The sequence below is a fragment of the Dendropsophus ebraccatus genome, chromosome 1, assembly GCF_027789765.1.
Source record: "Dendropsophus ebraccatus isolate aDenEbr1 chromosome 1, aDenEbr1.pat, whole genome shotgun sequence".
NCBI classification, from domain to species: Eukaryota; Metazoa; Chordata; class Amphibia; order Anura; family Hylidae; genus Dendropsophus; species Dendropsophus ebraccatus.
In genome coordinates this window covers 59,551,093-59,570,768 of record NC_091454.1, presented here as the reverse complement: position 1 = coordinate 59,570,768, position 19,676 = coordinate 59,551,093, and the positions used below count along the sequence as shown (strand labels likewise).

At 45.4% G+C, this 19,676-nt stretch overlaps 1 non-coding gene and 1 pseudogene across 1 annotated transcript; both read right to left on the bottom strand.

Moving 5' to 3' along the window:
- The window catches only part of LOC138782718 (kinesin-like protein KIF3A), a 65,803-nt pseudogene that overhangs the window by 11,958 nt on the left and 34,169 nt on the right, over window positions 1-19,676 (bottom strand).
- LOC138780478 (U2 spliceosomal RNA) lies at window positions 11,523-11,715 on the bottom strand. Its single transcript, XR_011361329.1, has one exon. It is a non-coding gene; the product is annotated as a U2 spliceosomal RNA (small nuclear RNA).

Genomic DNA, 19,676 nt, shown 5'->3' with positions numbered 1-19,676 from the left:
CAGGGAGCTGATCAACACCAGTCTCTCCAAATTTGACGACCGCGCAGAGAGCTACAGAGCCTGGAAAGCAACCTTCAAAGCTGCCATCGCCAACCTCAACCTTACCGCAGAGCAGGAGCTTGATCTCATGGTCAAATGGCTGGGCCCTGGCTCTACAAATCGCATCAAGAAGTTAAGGACTGTCTATGTGGGACAAGCTGAAGCAGGTCTTGCCGCTGCCTGGCAGAGACTTGAACGTACCTTTGGCAGTGCCGAAGCAATAGAGAAAGCCCTATTCAAGAGACTGCAGAACATCCCAAAGATTAATCTGAAGGAAGTCCACAAGCTTCAGGACTTAAGTGATCTGCTCATGGAACTGGAACTTGCTAAAAGAGATCCTCGTCTATCTGGACTATGCTATCTGGATACCGCCCATGGGGTAAACCCAATCGTCACAAAGCTGCCATACAGTTTGCAGGAGAAGTGGGCAACATCAGTCTCAAGATATAAGAGAGCACATGATGTCACCTTTCCACCATTCATCCACTTCTGCAGGTTCATCGACGAACAAGCCCAGATGAGGAATGACCCCAGTCTTGACTTCCTGGAGCTCAACACTCCAGCTGCATCATCATCAAGGTATGAAGGTGCCACACAGAAACACAGAGACTTTAAGAGCTGTGCGAGTGTTAGAAAGACTAACCTGCCACCACCTGCAGCATCCACGGGTAAACACCAAACTAACTCATCAAGAGACAAGTCCTTTAATCGTGAATGTCCCATTCATAAAAAACCTCACTCACTAAATAAATGCAGAGGCTTCAGGTCCAAACCCATACAGGAACGCAAGAAAATCCTCACTGAGCTAGGAGTATGTTTCAGATGCTGCGCCTCATTGGAGCATATGGCTAAGGACTGTAAATCTGCCATTAAGTGTGAGGAGTGTAACAGCGACAGACATGTCACGGTTATGCACCTAACCCCACCCACCAGCGATTCATCGGCTGCAATTACCAGTATTCCCACTACAAGCCATGGCGGGGAGCCTCAGAATCGTGCTAACTCTACCACTGATGTTTCCTGTTCATGCTCGGAGGTATGTGGGGAGAGCCAAAGGGACAAATGTTGTGCCAGAATATGTCTGATCAAGGTTTACCCAGAAGGACAACCAAAAAAGGCTCTAAAAATGTATGCAATCATTGATGACCAGAGCAACCGGTCCCTAGCCGGACCTAAATTCTTTGAAGCCTTTGGGATCGAGGGACCCACAAAACCCTATACCTTAAACACCTGCTCAGGCAGCATAGAGACTTGTGGCAGAAGAGCACAAGGATTCATCGCTTCTCCCATCAGTGGAGACACAGAGATACCCTTACCTACACTGATTGAATGTGACCAAATACCTGATCACAGGGATGAGATTCCTACCCCAGAAGCTGCATTTCACCAACCACACCTAAGGCACCTGACCAGTGTTATCCCACCCTTGGATATGGACGCTGAAATTCTACTCCTGCTTGGCAGAGACAATCTAAGGGTACACAAAGTGCGTCAGCAGTGTAACGGTCCTGACTATGCCCCATACGCCCAGAGACTGGACTTAGGATGGGTAATCATTGGAAATGTATGCTTGGATCAATCAGGAATTGACTCCTTTAAGACTTACGTGCACGGGGACGGACGCACATCTTGCATCAAGCCGTGCCCTCATCACTATAAAGTCAAGGAGAAACCTCCAGACCTCATACAGCTGCCTGACGTCATTCCCTCCCCCTATGCTGACAACTTGGGGAGATCAGTGTTCCTCACAACGAAGGATGACGATAAAGTAGCCTTGTCAGTAGAGGACAGAGACTTTGTCAAGATTATGGACAGTGAATTCTCTAAGGAGGAAACCAATCACTGGGTTTCTCCACTACCGTTCAGAGCTTCCAGGGTAAGACTCCCAAACAACCGGGAACAAGCTTTGCAAAGATTTAACTCTCTTCAGCGTTCCCTAAACAGCAAGCCTGAAATGAGAGAACACGTTGTCACGTTTATGGAAAGAATATTCCGGAACAACCATGCAGAACCAGCTCCATCCTTGAAGAAGAACGAGGAGTGCTGGTACTTACCTTCATTCGGAGTATACCATCCCAGAAAACCTAATCAAATTAGGGTTGTATTTGACTCAAGCGCCAAACATCAAGGTGTGTCTCTTAATGATGTCCTTCTCACAGGTCCCAATCTGACAAATAACCTTGTCGGAGTCTCGATGAGGTTCAGAAAAGAGCCTGTTGCCATCACCGCTGATATTGAACAGATGTTCCACTGCTTCATAGTCAGAGAGGACCACAGGAACTTCCTCAGATTTCTGTGGTACAAGGACAATGACACCACCAAGGAGATGATGGAGTACCGCATGAGGGTACATGTATTTGGGAACAGCCCTTCACCTGCTGTAGCGACTTATGGCCTTCGCAGAACCGCCAAAGAGGGAGAGTCCCAGTATGGAAAGGATGCCAGAGACTTTGTAGAAAAGGACTTCTACGTAGATGATGGACTCAAATCATTACCTACTGAAGAAGAGGCAATTGATTTACTTAAAAGGACTCAAAACATGCTGTACCAAGCCAAACTACGGCTACACAAAATCGCTTCAAACAGCCTGGCTGTCATGAGAGCCTTCGAGTCAGATGATCATGCTCCTGGATTCAAAGACATAAACCTGGGACAAGACGATCCACCAGTGCAAAGAAGCTTAGGCCTGAGGTGGGATCTGTCCGCCGACTCCTTTGGCTTTCAAGTAAGTCGTGCAGACAAACCCTTTACAAAACGTGGTGTCCTGTCAGTTGTGAACAGCCTATACGATCCACTGGGATTTGTAGCGCCCATCACCATACAAGGTAAATCCCTACTGAGACAGCTTTCTGAAACCATCAAGGATTGGGATGCCCCCCTTCCTTCTGATAAGGAGCAAAAGTGGGAAGCCTGGAAGCAATCTTTGTATGCCTTGGATCAGATCAACATCCCAAGATGCTATGTCAAAGCCTCGCTTACTGGCAGCAAGGGAAAGGAACTCTACGTGTTCTCGGATGCTTCCATAGAGGCCATAGCAGCCGTTGCTTACCTCAAGGCGACAGAACCCAACAGTCAAGTTCATATTGGGTTCGTTTTTGGCAAAGCCAAGTTAGCCCCCAAGCCTGATCACACTATTCCCAGGCTTGAACTTTGCGGAGCTGTATTAGCAGTGGAGATTGCAGACTTCATACAGCAAGAACTGGGTGCTGACATAGACGAGGTCCGATACTACACTGACAGTAAGGTCGTTTTAGGTTACATCTACAATCAGACCAAGCGATTTTATGTGTACGTCAGTAACCGCATTCAGAGAATCAGGAGGTCCTCCAAACCTGAACAATGGCATTACGTACCATCCGAGCTTAATCCAGCAGATCACGCCACCAGGCCTATGTCTATAGGTTCCTTTGCGAACTCTTCATGGCTTACAGGCCCAGAATTTCTGCTGGAACAGACAGAGGAACATGTTCAGGAGGTCTACAGCATCCAAGACCCAGATAATGATCCAGAAATCCGCACTGAAGTCGGCGCATTAGTCACTGGAACAAAGCCACCTTCCAACCTCAATTGTCAACGTTTTGAACGTTTCTCCAGTTGGATGAGACTTGTTAGGACTATTGCAAGGTTGGCGCATATTGCAAGATGCTATCACCATACGCCTGGAGATCACGATTGTCGCGGCTGGCATGTCTGCCATAAACCCCTCTCTGCTGAGGACATTTCTCATAGTGAATCCCTTATAATACGTCATGTGCAGCAGGGGGAATTCAGTGCTGAGTGGAGGTGCTTGTACGACAAACAGCAGGTTCCAGTGAAAAGCCCTATTGCTAATTTGAATCCATTTATGGACAGTTTTGGTTTGCTAAGGGTTGGTGGTCGACTCAATCAGGTTGACCTAGGAGTTGCAGAGCAAAACCCTCTCATCATTCCCAGCAAACATCACATTACCACCTTGCTGATCCGGCACCACCATGAAAGGACTGAACACCAAGGAAGGCAAATAACTGAGGGCAAGTTACGTTCTGCAGGCCTTTGGATTCTAGGCATGAAGAGGCGTGTGGCGCACTTACTGCATGACTGTGTACATTGTCGTAAGGCAAGGGGAAAACAGTTATACCAACAGATGGCTGACTTGCCTGCGGACAGACTAAGTACTGAGCCACCATTCACCTATGTTGGCCTAGACGTCTTTGGGCCATGGATGGTGTCTGCAAGCAGGACCCGTGGCGGCCACGCTAACAGTAAGCGTTGGGCCGTACTATTCACTTGCATGAGCGTGCGTGCCGTTCACATAGAGGTGATAGAATCCATGGACGCATCCAGCCTGATTAATGCTTTAAGACGCTTCTTCGCAGTCAGAGGACCAGTGAAGCAGTTGAGGTCTGACCGTGGAAGCAACTTCATTGGAGCATGCCGAGAACTGAATATTGACACCAAGCCCATCCAAGATCAGCTGGCAGAGAAGGGTTGCACCTGGATTTTCAATCCTCCTCATAGTTCCCACATGGGAGGCGCCTGGGAAAGGATGATCGGGATCTCACGCAGCATCTTGAACTCTATGCTTATGGATGTGAATTCTTCAAGACTCACACATGAGACCCTGGTTACTCTTCTTGCTGAGGTTTCCGCCATCATCAACTCAAGACCCCTTGTTCCAGTATCAATGGATCCTGAAGCACCAGCTATACTGACTCCAGCTACTCTTCTCACCCAGAAAACTGGGAATCAACTGACGCCAAGTAGAGAGTACACTCATGGAAACATCTACCAAAAACAGTGGAAACGTGTACAACACTTAGCGGATTACTTCTGGAACAGATGGCGAAAGGAGTATCTTGTGATTCTTCAAGGAAGAAGAAAATGGCAACACCAGAAACCAAACTTGAAGAAAGGAGACCTCGTATTGATGAAGGAACAACAAACCGAAAGGATGGACTGGCCTATGGGACTAGTTACAAAAGTTCTTCCCAGCAAGGATGGCAAGATCCGGAAGGTGGAGTTGAAGATCTCCAGGAAGGGTGAGACCAAAACGTTTGCAAGGCCTATCAACGAACTGATCCTGATATTGCCTGTTGAGGATGTTCCTGGCGGATGAACAGGACTGAACTTTCCTTTAAAGAACTTTATTCCTCAGTTATGAAACAGGATTATCTCACTGTTTATATTGCATATTAACATGTTTTGTTTCAGGTTCTGCACTATATTTCATAGAAATTAGTTTATAGTGAAATTCCCCTAAGGGAATTTCAGACGGGGAGTGTGCTGTTCTCCTCACTTATCTGTATGTTATTCAGATGTTTTATAACTGCATTGTTTACATTCATTCCTTGTTGTATTCATTACATGTATTCTTGTTGTGCTGCCATCTGCTGGCCAAGAGTTTAGACTCCCCTCCATTTTCACATTTTTTGGTTTGTCCCTTAGTGGGTGTGTCTTATAGCCCAGTCTCCACGTCACTTCCTGTAGCAGGCATTCTTCATCCTGCTTCTGACTGGAGAAGTAGTGCTTGCTTGGGCTTATCAGAGTCATAATCTTCTGACCAGAAATTACAAGTGTCAGCAAGGTATCTTCTAGGAAAGCAGCAACAGCCCAATATAACTACTATACTGCATCCGTGACTAAGCTGTATGTGAAGTTATTAAACTACGTTCTGCTCAATTTCCTACTCTACCTGACGCTTATTCTGGTTCCTGTCTGCCTCATATGCTGGAATACAAGGTAGGAAATCTCCAGTCAGGCCCACTAGTCAGATAAACCTTCACTCGCCACATGTGGGGACAGAACAGGGAGAGCAGGAGAGAGGTTACTTGGAGTTCAGGGTATAGTGAAATAAGGGGGTTGCTAGGTGAGAGCCAATGGGGGTGGTGGGAATAGCGTGGGGAAGGAGGGGGCTAGCTAGGAGTTGGAAGTGAGGAGAAAGAAACTTACCAGTCTTCTGAAGCTACAGGACCTGAGACGTCCGCCCGCCCGCCCTTATTGATACTTGGCCGGTGGGTGGTTGGCCTGGGGTTCGCGATGTAGCACTCGTCGCGGCAGCTGGCGGAGGGGGGGTCATCGATGGCTCGGACTGAGGGGGTTATCAGGAGGCCCTGTGGAGGAATGGGGAATCCACGTGTCTAGCTGGCAGCTAGTGGGAGTACGGAATGTGGTTACTACTTGGGTGGGATGATATGGTGATGGGCAGTACGTGACAGATTTGTCAACCCTGAGTCGGTGCGTAGCGACTGGGGATCATTATTCTAACTGTACTGCCATTTATGGGCCATCCGTGACCTCCTCGGGATATCAGTGTTATGGTTATGATAATGGGTTGTTATTGAAGTTTATAGGTAATATGTTTATTACAGAGTTGGTATATATATATTTGATATCCCTGTTATTTAATAAATAGGCTGCTGTGGCCATTATTCCAATTCTACATGGTGTTTGGTGTTTTATTTAAAGGGGCTAGAAGGGGGAGGAAGGGAGGTGTGGTTAAGATATTATTCCCTACCCGTAATCTGCAATACCCGGGTCAGGTCGCCGTCTCTCTCCCGGAGCGCATCGCACGTTCGTTGGGAACCCGGTGCTAAATCATTCGTAGACGACCTGATTCTGGGTCAGGGTTTCGTGCGTAGCAGAGCAGCTACCTCGCTGCGATCTATTGAAAGTCATCCCTTGAGCCAAGCTTTTGTAAAAAACAATAAAAAAAAAAAAACACTGAATATCAGCGCCATCTCAGGCGCGCAGCACGAGCCAAGGGGCGCACAGAGTTCGGCACAGGCAAATTCATGACAGTATCAATAGAAAGAACACATCATGGCGCAAAAAATTACGCCTCCCAGCCCTATAGATCAAAGAATAAAAGCGCTATAAGCCTGGGAATAGAGCGATTTTAAGGAACATATATTTGTTAACAATGGTTTAAATTTTTTACAGGCCATCAGATAATATAAAAGTTATCCATGTTACATATCGTTTTAATCGTAATGACTTGAGGAACATATATAACAAGTCAATTTTTCCATAGGACACACAGCGTAAAAATGAAGCCCCCCCAAAGAAAAAGAATTGCCTTTGTTTTTTTCAATTTCACTGTGCATATAATTTTTTTCTGGTTTCACAGCATATTTTATGGAAAAATTCAGTCCGTCATTGCAAATTACAATTAGTGACGCAAAAAATAAGGGCTCATGTTGGTCTGTAGGTGTAAAAATGCAAGTGCTAGGGCCTTTTAAGCACAAGGAGGAAAAAACGAAAATGCAAAAACGAAAGTTAGCCCGGTCCTTAAGGGGTTAAGAAAGATATTATGAAATGCATTATAGAGGATTAGAGATCGTTGCCTTACGTGGTCCAGTCCCTACGATACTATCCAATGTGTGGTCTCGTGATTTCACCGCCAAGTGCCTTAACCCCTTCCCCCAATATGACGTCCAGGGACGTCATGAAAAGCAGTGGCAGAACGCATCATGACGTCCCTGGACGTCATGGCTTCTCTGCCTCCCCCCTCTGTTCTTAGATGCGATCGGGCAGCAGGAGAAGGCTGTGTCACACAGCCTCCTCTTGCTGCCACTGCCCAGAGAGGAGCCATGCTCCCCTGGAGCAGTTAACCCCATAGACGCCGCGGTCGATGCGACCACAGTGTCTATGGGGAGATATGCTCCTGCCTGCCGATGGGGTGCCTGGGAGGAAGCTGCGGCACATGCTGCTGTGCTCCCCCCAGGCTTCCCTTCTCTGCTGCCGAGACCCACCCCCACCCGTGTGGCCGCCCGCTCCCTGTGCTCCCCCATCATGAGCCGCCCCCCTTCACATCGGGTGCCAGGGAGGAGGCTGCGGCACATGCTGCTGCGCTCCCCCCAGGCTTCCCTTCTCTGCTGCTCAGTTCCCCCTCCGTGCAGCCGCCCCCTCCCCGTGCTCCCCCATCTCCCCCGGCTCCTTCTGCATACTCTCCCATCCGGAGCTGCGCGAGCAATCGCGCGGCTCCGGGAGGGTATCCATAGCAACCTAGACGCTTCCCAGTGCGTCTGGGTTGCTATGATTTCTAGTGATCAGGCCCCTGCAGTTTGGCAGGGACTTGATCATTTGAATGATCTGTCAGTGTAATACTGACAGATCATTCAATAATGCATTACAGCACAGATCATGTGCTGTAATGCATTATAGATGTGAAAAAGTGAAAGTAAAAAAAAACACTAAACACATACATACATACATACATAATTAAAAAAATAATTACAATAAATAAATTAAATACATAATAAATAATTAAAATAAATAAATATATATAAATTAAATAAATATACACATTCCCCATCCCCCCTTTATAAATGATCCCCTATAAATAAGATACACATATTTGGTATCGACGCATCCGTAATGACCCCGTCTATTAACCTGTTACATTAATTATTCCACCATTAATGCCATTAAAAAAAATAAATAAAAAACTAACAAAAATGACAATTTTTTGTTAATCCCGCCCCCTAAAAAATAAAGGATAAACCTATCAAAAAGTCACATGTACCCAAAAGGTGTACCACTAAAAGCGTCAGCTTATGCCGCAAAAGAAAAGCCCTCTCATAACTCCATTGGTGAAAAAATGTAAATATTACAGTTCTTACAATATGCAAGACACAAATAATATTTATAGTATAAATGCCATAAACTATAACAAGAGCTATATAACATGGATATCGCTGTAATCGTACTGACCTAACGAATAAAGATAACATGTCATATGCAACTTATAGTAAATGGCATACAAAAAAATAACGAAAAACTGCTGCAAAATTGTGTTTTTTATTCGTACCACCTCAGAACAAAATTAATTAAAAAATGATGAGGGTGTCACATGTCCCCCGGAATGGTACCGATGGAAACGTCAACTTGTCTCACACAAATATTTTGGCACCCCAAAGCCTCTGTGACATGGTATAATGGCCAAAAAAAACCTGAAATAAGAAAAGACCCCAAAATTCCCCAGGTCTCTGTCATGTCTGCAGCCTGTGGTTGAGTCAGGTGATGCACTGCGGCCACATATGGGGGATTTCTAGAAACATTGGAATAAGGGGAATAAATAGTGAGTTCCATTTCTCAGTTAGCATTTGATGTGTAAGAGCAAAAAATGGATTAAAATGGAATATCTGCCAAAAAAATGAAAATGTTACATTTCCCCTTCAACTTGCTTAAATTTCTGCAAAACACCTAAAGGGTTAATAAACTTGTGAAATGTTACTTTGAATACTTTGAGGGGTGCAGTTTTTACAGTGGAGAGATTTATGGGGATAACTAACATACAGGCCCCACAAATCCACTACAGAACTGAACTGGTCCCTAATGAAATCAGAATTTGTAATTTTCCTGAAAATTTGAAAAAAGCTGCAAAATTTCGAAGCCCTCTAACATCCTAACAAGTAAAAGGACGTTCACCAAATGACGTCACTATAAAGCAGACATGTTGTAGATGTTGCAGTAATAATTAGTTCATGTGGCATGACTATCTTTCTTAGGAAAAAAGAGTTTTGAAGATAAAGAAACATACATTTTTCAAATTTTTTGCGCAAATGTTGTGTTTTTTACAAAAAACTACTGAGTGTATCAACCAAAGTATACCACAAACATAAAGAGGAATATGTCACAAAAAAACATTCTCAGAATAATCGCGATAGTTAAAAGCATTGCAGAGTTATAACTACATAAAGAGAGACAGGTCAAATTGGAAAAATAAGCCCTGGTCATTAAGGCCAAAACAGGCTGCGGAGGCAAGGGGTTAATCTCGTGGAACAAATCGCGTGTAACTTATTTATACAGAGAAAGTGAGCTGGGGGAAGATTAAACTTAGCGGAAATATCAGCTGGAGAAAGCTACATGGCAGGTTTTTGCACCTACACTGTTTTCTGTGTGAGATCAGGAATGCGAAGATGTAATAATTTGGGCGTTTACACGCGTGGCGATATCGAATGTGTTTGGTTTTTTTAAAATAAAATGGGAAAAGGGGGGTGATTTAAACTTTTATTATAGGATGGGAGTTTCTTATTATTGAAAAAAATATATACTCTTGGTTTAAGAGTAACTTGGTTCAAGAGCATTTTGGTTTAAGAGCTCACAGTTTTTTAAAATTGTGACTTGGTTTAAGAGCATTTCTTTGGTTTAAGAGCTCCCTGTACTGGGTGGGAGCGCGAGCGGGGGAGGCGCATGGTCTGCATAACGGGGTCTACAGCACTGTACTCTGACCCAGGAAGTCTCCCTCACCTTCCAAATCATAGCAGATCCAATTCAGGCTGGGGCTTGCATCAGGGGACAGGACTGTGGAGGTAATCTCTTTATAGCTGTAACCCCTCTCTCCCCGAACAGAGAGTGCTGCTATACTGTGCCCACATACAGTATGTCCTGCTCATTCCTTCATTCTCCCTACAGTCTCTGTCAGCCCTTGTGTTTCCTATCCTCTCCACTACTGTACAGTAACTTATAATATCACATATTGTGCTGTTTCTGAATGTTTGTTTCATCTGTTCTACATGTAATTCAGAATAAAAAATATTTTTGGGGTGTGGAACCAATTGTCTGCATTTCTATGATTTTTAATGGGAAAATTTGCTTTGGTTTAAGAGTGATTTGGATTACAAGCACGACTCTGAACAAATTATACTAGTAATCCAAGGCACCACTGGATATACACATATATATATATATATATATATTTTTTTTTTACACTAACTTGAAGTCCCCCTTGGGGACTGCTATTATAAATGCACTGATCTCTCAGAGATCAAAGCATTACTTATGTCCTGCATTTTTCCATAAGGTCAGTGCTTGATTACTATAGACTGTTGGAGCCCATACTAATCAAGTGCCGAGACGGGATCAGTGTCATTGCAGCGCAGAGCCCCTACCCGGCTGGAAGCAGGGATTGCTCCTCTGTGATTGCATGATGGGGGAGTGATCCCACCACAGATGGGGTTTTTAAGCCATTTAAATGTCATTGTCAGTTTGACAGCAGCATTTAAATGGTTAATTAGCCTCCACGGACAATCAGCTGTGCAAGCTAATAGCTGCAGTTATGTCAGCCAGGGAAGGCGCTGTACAGAAAGGGCTTGCACTGTGAGTCCTCTCTGTAAATCCCTTAAAATCATGATGACATCCCCGGACATCAAAATGGGTTAAGGGGTTAAGAGGATGGAAACACCTGAAAACCTATGTACCCAGCAATGGGCTGATACAACCCTGAAAATATAGCTCTGCTTAAGGGTATGTTCACACTACGTAAAACTACGGGCGTGGTTCTCGTGACCCGGCCGGGGTCACGGAGCGGCTGGTCTCTTACGTAGTGTGAACATGGCCTTAATAAGTACAACGTGGCTATTGTTTTACAACCCAACCACAAATAGGAAAAAATCATGTGCTTGTTACTTTTCTGGACACCGTCTACCTTTGCCAACTTCTCACAATTTCTGGCAGGAGGGTAGAAAAGGAGCAGTGTTGTTTCAATGTGTACAATGTGGGAGTTGTGTTGTGTCAATCCGTACAGTGTGTGAGCACATGGCATAAAACTGAAAAATTATTACTCTCAGGAGTAGCCTTTTAATTTACACACTGAGAAAACTAGTAACAGTGATTTCCATTCACAGATGGTAAAGTATATTAAACTGATAAGAACAGATACTACACTGGATCTTAGCCAAAAGGCCGAGAAGCGATAAGATGGTAAAGTCTATTCTAGGAGAGGGATTCGTGTGTGTAGGCCTAAATTTTCTTGTGCTACTATGATTGATGGCCTATCTTCAGCTGTGCGGTGCTTGCATTACACAGTGAATGGGGCCATAGGTAGTTCGCTCTGCTCACTGTAATGGTGGTGCCAAGTTACTGCACCTCAGCTCCTCTTCAAGTCAAGGGACGCTGAGGTGCGTAAATCTGCCCAGGCCACTATGCAGTACATACAGCCAACTGCTTGTAGCCCCGTTAACTGCGTAGTGCAGGGGCCAAACAGCTAACAAGCAGGGGTGCAGGGTGTCAGCACCCCGCTGGTCATTGATTTACTGCTTAGCCCAAGGACATGCCATTAATCATATTAGTCTGGAAGATCCCTTTAAAAGGAGTAATCCTGTTTGATGCTACCTACACAAAATAACTTTCCCAATATCCCAAGTAGCTGGAGAGATTCCTTCAAACTAAAGCAAATGCAGAAAAAAAGCTGCTCACAATAACATATCGAGTTCCTGATTATACCTTTCAAAGGGCCTATACTGTACATGAAAAGAACTGGGATTGTTATGGGTTGCTAAGAGTACCTCCTCAACTTGGAATACTTCTATAAAAACAAATTTAATTTAAGTTTTCTCCCCCTCTTCTCTCTCTTTGGGGGGTAGGGAATGGTAATATGTTAAATTAGAAATTATGCCATGTGTATTTGTTGGTACTAAGGATGGTCCGAAACTGCCGAGGTTCTGGTTCGTATGAACCCGAATGCTCGGCATCAGATTCCCACTATCTGCCCGCTCCGTGCAGCAGGTGGATACAGCGGGAGGACCGCCTGGAAAACCGGGATGGCTATGGCTGTATCGCAGTTTTCCAGGCGGTCCTCCCGCTGTATCCACCCTCTCCACGGAGCGGGCAGACAGCGGAAATCAATGCCGAGAGTTCGGGTTCGTAGGAACCCGAACCTTGGCCGATTCGGACCATCCCTAGTTAGTACAATAACTATATGAATGTATATGTAGTTTTTATATTTTGTGATATCAAAATAAAATATTAAAGGGAAAAAAACAAATACACATAAAAAATTCTGGAAAATCTGTGTTGACAAACAGACAGCACTACATTATCTAGAGCAGTGCTTCCCTACCTTTTCCACCTCGGGGCACACCTACTAAATAATGTTTTACAAAATAAGAAACACAGCGCTTGATACGCCCGAGGATAGCGCCAGGAGCGCTCCCCCACCAGACATACCCACAGCGACGTTGAAAAAGGTCCTGGATAGGATCGAAACGTCCACAGTCGCTTCGCATCCGATAATTATTTTGCTAATGAAAGCATTGTTATTTTCCTGGCTTCTCTCCTGCACGCTGTCAATAAATTTATGAACACTTTTGCATATAAAAAAAACGAGTGCTTCGGATTTTTTCTATTGGACTATGTGTGGATGAAAACATCCGTCCGTAATTAGCACCAAGTATTCCTGCTGTGCACCCCTATTTCTTCTAAACTACAAAATAAGAAAACCGTCATACAGTGACTAATAATGAACTAATAATGCCCGCAGAGGTGCCCCCATGAACTAATAATGCCCCCAGAGGTGCCCCATGAACTAATAATGCCCCCAGAGGTGCCCCCATGAACTAATAATGCCCCCAGAGGTGCCCCATGAACTAATAATGCCACCAGATGTGCCCACATATACTAATAATGCCCCCAGAGGTGCCCCCATATACTTATAATGCCCCCAGAGGTGCCCCCATGAACTAATAATGCCCCCAGAGGTGCCCCCATGAACTAATAATGCCCCCAGAGGTGCCACCATGAACTAATAATGCCCCCAGAGGTGCCACCATGAACTAATAATGCCCCAGAGGTGCCCCTATGAACTAATAATGCCCCCAGAGGTGCCCCCATATACTAATAATGCCCCAGGGGTGGCCTCCATACAGTAATAATGCCCCCAGTGGTGCCCCCAAGAGCTAATAATGCCCCCAGAGGTGCCCCCATATACTAATAATGCCCCAGGGGTGGCCTCCATACAGTAATAATGCCCCCAGAGGTGCCCCCATGAACTAATAATGCCCCCAGAGGTGCCCCTATGAACTAATAATGCCCCCAGAGGGGCCCCCATGAACTAATAATGCCCCCAGAGGTGCCCCCATGAACTAATAATGCCCCTAGAGGTGCCCCCATGAACTAATAATGCCCCCAGAGGTGCCCCCATGAACTTATAATGCCCCCAGAGGTGCCCCATGAACTAATAATGCCCCCAGAGGTGCCCCCATATACTAATAATGCCCCCAGAGATGCCCCCATATACTAATAATGCCCCCAGAGGTGCCCCCATGAACTAATAATGCCCCCAGAGGTGCCCCCATATACTAATAATGCCCCCAGAGGTGCCCCTATGAACTAATAATGCCCCCAGAGGTGCCCCCATATACTAATAATGCCCCAGGGGTGGCCTCCATACAGTAATAATGCCCCCAGAGGTGCCCCCATGAGCTAATAATGCCCCCAGAGGTGCCCCCATATACTAATAATGCCCCAGGGGTGGCCTCCATACAGTAATAATGCCCCCAGAGGTGCCCCCATGAACTAATAATGCCCCCAGAGGTGCCCCCATGAACTAATAATGCCCCCAGAGGTGCCACCATGAACTAATAATGCCCCCAGAGGTGCCCCATGAACTAATAATGCCCCCAGAGGTGCCCCCATATACTAATAATGCCCCCATATACTAATAATGCCCCCAGAGGTGCCCCCATGAACTAATAATGCCCCCAGAGGTGCCCCCATGAACTAATAATGCCCCCAGAGGTGCCCCCATATACTAATAATGCCCCCAGAGGTGCCTCTTATATACTAATAATGCCCCCAGAGGTGCCCCCATGAACTAATAATGCCCCCAGAGGTGCCCCCATATACTAATAATGCACCCAGAGGTGCCCCCATATACTAATAATGCCCTCAGAGGTGCCCTCATGAACTAATAATTCCCCCAGAGGTGCCCCCATATACTAATAATGCCCCCAGAGGTGCCCCCCATGAACTTATAATGCCCCCTGCTCTGCCCCTAAAAAAAAAAAAAAATCCTACTCACCTAATCCGCGCTGTGGCTGCAGGCAGCAGCTCTCCTCCTCTTCGGGCTCCATCTTGCGAGCCGCGGGGACGGGACTTCCGGCAGGCGTGATGACGTCACATCATCACGCCTGCCGGAGAGGTCACGTCCCGGCCTCCCATAGGCTGCTGGCATGAAGTGTCGGCGGCCTATAGGAGTGAATATAGGAGCAGGATGCTGACACTTCCTGCTCCTATATTCTGCTTACTTTAATGTTCAGCCCGCTCATAGTGCGGGCGGAACATGAAAGTGATCCGTGCATCCCGAGAAGCTGTGCGGCCGCAGCTTCTCGGGATGCTTAAAGAGACAGCGCACATTTCCCACCGGGATCCCGCGGCACCCCTGGCGGGTTCTCCCGGCACACCAGTGTGCTGCGGCACCCCGGTTGGGAAACTCTGTTCTAGAGGACTTACTGGGCCTTAAGCAGATCCCTCTACCTTTTCTCCATCTCTGCTCTAGCTTTATTCCGCTCTTCTTTTTCCTCCATGTCAAGTTTTGCCTTAAGCGCCTTCCTTTTCTTCATCAATCCGTGCCTGCATCTCTGCCATCTTATCTGGCGATACCTTCTTCTTGCCTATGGGACAAATGTTGACACGGCACACAGATTTATGAGCAAACTTTTCTACTAATCAAAGGACAAAATACCATCGTGTGTATCAAAATATGCTTAGAAACCCAATCTTGTATTGAAATGTACCCACTCAATAAAAAAAGGTATATAATATCCTACCTTAGCAAGGATTAAAAAGATCAAATGTGACAATGACTTTTATGTAGGAAAGCATTTTTGGCGATATAGTAATCTTATTTCATCTTTCAAACCTTATTCCTTAAAGAAGAAGTTCGAGGTTAGGGGTAAATATTTCCGGCAGGGGGTAGTGGGGAGCATAATAAAAAACGTATCCTTACCAGACCTCATGCCGGTGTTGTGGCGCATTACCAGGCTCCCGTAACCCCGCTGGATGTCATTTTTCTGCTTCGGGGTATAATGCGAATTAGCTAAAACATCCTAACCGGGTGGGATTTAGCCAATCAGTGACTGCATCAGTGTCGTCTTGCCCCAGTCACTGACTGGCTGAGTGGGGCATCAGTCAGCCGGGTCGGGATGTAGCAGGAAGGAAGATATGAGGAATGTCAGCGGGGGCCAGGAACGCGATGCTGTGCTGCACGGGCACAAGTAAATAAATATACCTTCTTTACTATGTTCCCCCCACGTCCTGCCTGAAATGTCCTGCCCTCTCCCGGGACTTCTCCTTTAAAGTGTAACTAGCGACCTGCTTGCGCAGGATTAACCCTTCAGTGAGAGCACTAAGATTACCTTCTCACCACTTTTGAGGTTACTGAGCCCCTTCCATGGTGCACAGCTATTTACATTTCTCTCCATTTTCAGGGCAGGACCAAAGCTGGGCTGTTTGCCGGCCAGTAGTATACACTCAGGGCTTCCCTTCCCTTACTTCTCTGGTTAGTCACAGCACAGCCCATACTTCTGTTTTGCCACGGCATAATGCTTTGGAAAGTGCACTGAACAAGCTGGCACTAAACTGGGCTGATCATTTATACAGCATAGCAATATAGTTGGCAAGTAGAAGCAGAAGGGGTTACTGATGCACTAGCTCTAAATGGTATTACGTGAGCAGCAATGAAAGAAACTGCAGCAGCACAGCAAGGAATGTCAAGGTGAGATTTGCTTTTCAACTCCCTTGTTCCCAAGTGACTACCCCTGTCCCAATTAAGTAAGCTGAGCGCTAGCGATGAGGAAATGACACCAGGCAAAAAGACGGTATAACCTCCTTACTCAGCTGAGTTAGAAGTGCCCAAAGTAATAACCCCTTAATGGCCACCTTCACAGGAAGAGGTTACACTAAGCAGTGAACTGCTTGTGATGACATGGATGACAAGTTAAAGGGAGAGGGGAAGGGAGATACAATGGAGCACTTTAGACATACAGCGATAGGAACAAATACAACTGGATCATCTTAAGCAGTCAGATAGGCTCCCATTGCCGGTACATAGCTCAGTAATGATTTCCTATCCACACTGAATTTTTCTACTCTGATGAGGCAACACGTGGCAGAAACAGACGTTGCCTAACCTGAAAGATAGATAGATAGATAGATAGATAGATAGATAGATAGATAGATAGATAGATAGATAGATAGATAGATAGATAGATAGATAGTTAGTGAAGTAAAATATGTGGTAAAAATCTTTGGCATTTCTACAACAGAATAAGCATGCTGCACATGCTAGATGATGAATATTCACATTTCCCCATGAACAATTCCTCACCCAGATGAATCTGCAGTTATACGTAGAAATATTAGGAAAAATTAGTTGTCAAAATGCAGATAAGAAACAAGGGCAGAAAAAGTAAAAGGAGAGCTATTAATTTACTGCAGACATGACTAACCGAAAGTTCAACCAAAGGTTTTGGTTATTTCCAACACTAGTACATTATATGAACTTACCGATTACTATTTACATAGCGGAAATTAAGGATCTGTGCACATTGGTGTCAAGGCTTATGGTGCATTTACACAGACAGATTTATCTGACAGATCTTTGAAGCCAAAACCAGGAACAGACTATAAACAGGGATCAGGTCATAAAGGAAAGGCTGAGATTTCTCCTCTTTTCAAATCCATTCCTGGCTTTGGCTTCCAAAATCTGTCAGATAAATCTTTCTGTGTAAATGCACCCTTAGGGGCCATTTACACAGAAAGATTATCTGACAGATTATCTGCCAAAGATTTCAAGCCAAAGCCAGGAACAGACTATAAACAGAGATCAGGTAACAAAGGAAAGCCTGAGATTTCTCCTCTTTCCAAATCCATTCCTGGCTTTGGCTTTAAATCTTTGGCAGATAATCTGTCAGATAATCTTTTCGTGTAAATGGACCCTCAGGTTTCTAAATAGATTAAAGTGGATGCATACCTGATTGACGTTAATGGGATCCACTTGGTTTCTGTCTCTTTTACATGTACAATAGATTTCCAGCTGTCAAAGCAAACAGAAATTTAAAGAGCACGTCCTGAGAAACCACATGACTTCATAGAAGACTACAATATAATCAAATACTTTTCCAGTGTGGTCTGTCTCCATGATGTGCTGTGACAGCCGGCGGACGGCTGGGTGGCTTACAAGTTACCCTAGTTTAGAAAAATAACTTAGGAAAAAATCAGCTCCCCCCTCACAGTAGGAATCTCCCAGTGAAAAGGCAAACGCCAGATTGACTTCCCTCTGATAATGTGAAAACAAAACATGTATCCCTGGGGATATCATCTCATTTCCCATTTGAAAGTGAAAAAAAACAAAAAGTTATTATCCATGGGATAAAGGATAAGTGTCTGATTGGGAGGGGTTTGACCTCTGAGCCTCCCATGAGTGCGAGAATGGGGACCCAACTCTTCCTGCTGAATTGAGTGGTTGTGAATCAGCATGTGCTCCATTCATTCTCTATGAAACTGCCAGCTGAGTACAGTGTTCAGTTATCTCTGCAGCTTTATAGAAAATTAATAAAGTGTCTGGGAGTGCATGGCGACCCACCGCTTCAGCGGGGAGAGGCGGGACCCCATTCTCTGGAACCAGTCAGAACGCGTGCAGCGAACCACTTGTGTGAATAAACACCCTTTCTTCATTGCAATCAAGTGAGTGCCGGGATTGTGTTATTTTCTTTGTGGATTCAATGTTCCCTTGGCACCACGACCCTGCTGGAGTGCCGATCGTTGGTGTACATTCTCTGGAACCATTCAGAATCCAACCCTAAGGGCATGTGCACACTCCGGAATCTGGGCAGATCACCTGCCGTAGATTTCGCCACTTGCCCCCACTCGCATCTCTGCCTATGCCATAGACTCCATGGTCATAGAGTGGAGTCTATGGCACGGGCAGAGATGTGAGCGCGCGGTTACGAGCAGCAGAATCCGTGGCAAGTTATCCACGTGATTTCCTTAGTGTGCACATACCATTTTTCCCCTCTCCGGTGTATGGGAGATAAGCTTTTATTGATGGAATCTTGCTTAATCCAATTAGCAAGCCCCCCACCCCCACCCCACGGAAAGGAAAAAGCACTGAAAACTACATGCAATGCTATAGAGTAAAGAAATACACCTTCTGTTCAAAGCATTGAACTGAATGCATCTTCCCCCTGCGTTTACATTATGGGTAAGGTGCAATAAGAGCATGTCTTACAGCAGGGGCGTAGCTAGGGGTTCAGCCTAGGGGGGGCGAGTGAGGCTGAGTGGGCCCCCAACCAACGTTACCCATAGGGAACCCCAGCAGGTGACAAGGATTTTTTTGAATAATAAAGGGAATATTCTTCTACATTTCTTATAGTGAATAAGGATACAGAGCCGTGTAAGAGGCTTCTACATCTGGAATATAGAACCACAAAAAAAGTAAAAGGGCTTAACATTAGAAAAATATAGCTGCCTTCTTCCACAGACAGCACCACTCTTGTCCTCAGTTTGATTCTCCTGGTGGCTGCAACCTGTGGGTGACAACCAGCAGCCCTGAAGTTCCAGCAATACATCTGTCTACAGCGGCAGGTATCGGAGGATTGTACTACTGTACTACAACTCCCAGCATACCCTGAGGGCTGCAGACTGTCAACCTGGAGCCCCCCTTCCTCGACCAAGTGCATGCTACTGGTATATATATATGGTATTACCAATAATACCAGTATACAAGGGGGAAATATCGCCACAACCACTACCATCACCACCATATTGTTACTGACTAAATCCTCTATACTAAATCCAATAAAACACAGTACCAGATTACAAGTAACAAATAACACCACTACTTACTGACTAATACCAGCACATACCGACTAATACCA